Below are 3,649 nucleotides of genomic sequence, written 5' to 3' on the forward strand. Positions count from 1 at the left end.
ACCACACTCCTTGGCAGCAAATTCCACTGTCGAACAGCTCTTACTGTCAGGAAGTTCTTCCTAATGTTTAGGTGGAATCTTCTTTCTTGTAGTTTGGATCCATTGCTCCGTGTCCACTTCTCTGGAGCAGCAGAAAACAGCCTTTCTCCCTCCTCTATGTGACATCCTTTTATATATTTGTACATGGCTATCATATCACCCCTTAACCTCCTCTTCTCCAGGCTAAACATGCCCAGCTCCCTTAGCTGTTCCTCATAAGGCATCGTTTCCAGGCCTTTGACCATTTTGGTTGCCCTCCTCTGGACACGTTCCAGTTTGTCAGTGTCCTTCTTGAACTGTGGTGCCCAGAACTGGACACAGTACTCCAGGTGAGGTCTGACCAGAGCAGAATACAGTGGCACTATTACTTCCCTTGATCTAGATGCTATACTCCTATTGATGCAGCCCAGAATTGCATTGGCTTTTTTAGCTGCCGCGTCACACTGTTGGCTCATGTCAAGTGTGTGGTCAACCAAGACTCCTAGATCCTTTTCACATGTACTGCTCTCAAGCCAGGTGTCACCCATCTTGTATTTGTGCCTCTCATTTTTTTTGCCCAAGTGCAATACTTTACATTTCTCCCTGTTAAAGTTCATCTTGTTTGTTTTGGCCCAGTTCTCTAATCTGTCAAGGTCGTTTTGAAGTGTGATCCTGTCCTCTGGGGTGTTAGCCACCCCTCCCAGTTTGGTGTCATCTGCAAATTTGATCAGGATGCCCTTGAGTCCATTATCCAATACTTGAAATTCACTTCTCAGAAAAACAGTTCATTAGTGGAAATTGTATTGCAACCAGAGGAGCATTGAATTTCCCCCAGAAGTAAATGGGCAATAGGAAGTTGGCATATAATTGATGTCGGCACATAAGTGAAAGGCTCAGTTTCACGATTTTGCAGAAATAAGAGGCTGATGAGGTTGAGTTTCTGGCAAATTCCTGTTTTGGAGTTTGTGTCAGCACTTACATTTGGGAACGCCCTGCCTATTGCTAGGTACCCCTGCCCGTATGGGCCAGTCTTGCCAGACTCTAGGGTTGTGCGCCCATCTCACTCAAGAGGCCAGGGGCCAGCGCTGTCCGGAGACACTTCCGGGTCACGTGGCCAGCGTGACAAAGCTGCATCTGGCGAGCCAGAGCCGCACACGGAAACGCCGTTTACCTTCCCGCTAGTAAGCGGTCCCTATTTATCTACTTGCACCCGGGAGTGCTTTCGAACTGCTAGGTTGGCAGGCGCTGGGACCGAGCAACGGGAGCGCACCCCGCCACAGGGATTCGAACCGCCGACCTTACAATCGGCAAGCCCTAGGCGCTGAGGCTTTTACCCACAGCGCCACCCGCGTCCCCTGCCTATTGCTACGAGGCACCTAAAACATTTTTGTTTAGACCAGCCTACCCAGATATTTAGAAAGTCAATGAAAGTTTTTGTCTGCTTTTAGTCCATTGTTATTCAAACTTTCTGAAAGTCTTAGATTGTTATTTTTCTCATTGATACTTTTCTTATTGATCATTTTATCGTTTTTTTATGAGCCACTTGAATGTTTGCCTGTTTTTACACTCAAGCAGTGTATAAATTTTATGAAATGAATAAAATAGATAATAAATAACATAGCCATTGGGCTGATTGCTGGGATAAATGAGAAACTGTTGCTGAAGAATGTACTGTAAGTAATCAACTTAAATTGCGTGATTACATCCAGAACTTACATTTCCCCAAAAACAGCTTGTTAGCCAATTGCAACTCAGAACTGCACACAATGTAGTATTTTGCCCCATTAATGGACTAGGATTTAACCTAAGGCCGGATGCAGCCCAATCGCCTTCTCAATATGGCCCATGGACAGTCTGGGAATCAGCGTGTTTTTAAATGAGGAGAATGTGTCCTTTTATTTAAATTGTATCTCTGGGTTACTTGTGGCATAGGAATTCGTTCTTTTTTTTTTCCCCTCTCTAAATATTGACCGGCCCACCACATGGTCTGAGGGATGGTGGACTAGCCCACGGTTGAAAAAGTTTGCTGACCCCTGGACTAGGACAAGAACAAACCTGAGTGTGAAATCACCAAGAATGAGGACTAAGCTATTGAGAGGTTCAAGGTGGTTTGTGCCATCTAGTCAAGGTGGATCGAGACCCATGTTTTAATCTGTAGCTGGTATCACTCCCAAGAGTGAAGGAAAATCTCCCCCAAATTATGGCATTTACCTGCTTGAAACCCATCTCAAAATCTCGAGGTGCAAACTCAAGACCTATCAAAGCTCTAGTGTGAGTTTGAAGGACATTTGCACTGAAACTGTTTTTGCAAAGTTTGACACGCTCAAAACTCAAAACCTATGTGTTAAGATCCATTCCAGTTTCAGTGAGCCACTGGAAACTGAAGAATATAGCCCTCTATTATCTGCTACATCTGCAGATCTGAAACAGTCATTTGGGCTTCCTGAGCAGAAAGAATCAGTGTGGAGGGTGTGATGAGTTTAGAAAGGAAAGGAGACAGAGGAATCAGAAACTATGATTAAAACACACAGTAACCATGGTACCGGCTTCAGAAAGTGTGTTAAAGAGTTTGGGACAGTGGGTGGCGCTGTGGGTTAAACCAGAGCCTAGGACTTGATCAGAAGGTCGGCGGTTCAAATCCCCATGACGGGGTGAGCTCCCGTTGCTCAGTCCCTGCTCCTGCCAACCTAGCAGTTCGAAAGCACGTCAAAGTGCAAGTAGATAAATAGGTACCGCTCCGGCGGGAAGGTAAACAGTGTTTCCGTGCACTGCCCTGGTTCCCCAGAAGCGGCTTAGTCATGCTGACCACATGACCCGGAAGCTGTACACCGGCTCCCTCGGCCAATAAAGCGAGATGAGCGCCGCAACCCGAGAGTCGGCCACGACTGGACCTAATGGTCAGGGGTCCCTTCACCTTTACATGATAAATGCACTGACCCCAGTACACAGCATAAACACAACAAACCCTAGATTTACGCATCAGTTCAACCAGTGACCCTGTGAGGTAATGAGATGAGCTCTATTTTGGGTATCCTATCTGTAAAATAATTAAATCGATGTTTCCATAAGACTGGGTAAAGGGATGGTTGAGCAAAGGAGCACACATTATTGCTCCCAATTCTTTATAGTTCAGAGAAAACAGTCCAAAACCAGACTGGCCTGGTTAACACGTAGCACTATGCCACTAGGTTTTTTCCACGGCTATGGTTAGTTTATCAAGTCACGAGTTAACCATGGAGTTCTCCCACAGATGAACAAAGTATGGCTTCTCCAAAGCTTGGGTTTTTCCCCCATCTGCTCTTACCTTCTGGCCTTTGTAGCTTGGTCAGGTTCTGGGGTGGAGTGACCAAATAAACTATGGGTTCACACATCATGTCAAGCCTTTGTTACAACAAACCAAGGTTTTGCGAGCCAGTAACAAACCACAGCTTCAGAACATGGATTGTTGGCAGTAAACAAACCATAGCTGAGCTGCTAACCAGGGCTCATTCATCATGGTAAGCCACGGTTTAATGAACCATAAAGTAATATAAACCAAGGTTTAATATTATCTGCAAACCAGGCCACTGAATATCTGATGGTGACAGCACCAAGGAGAAAGGAGATAGAAAGCAAGCTTAAGGCGGCAGTA

The sequence above is a fragment of the Podarcis muralis genome, chromosome 12 (genome assembly GCF_964188315.1).
Source record: "Podarcis muralis chromosome 12, rPodMur119.hap1.1, whole genome shotgun sequence".
NCBI classification, from domain to species: domain Eukaryota; kingdom Metazoa; phylum Chordata; class Lepidosauria; order Squamata; family Lacertidae; genus Podarcis; species Podarcis muralis.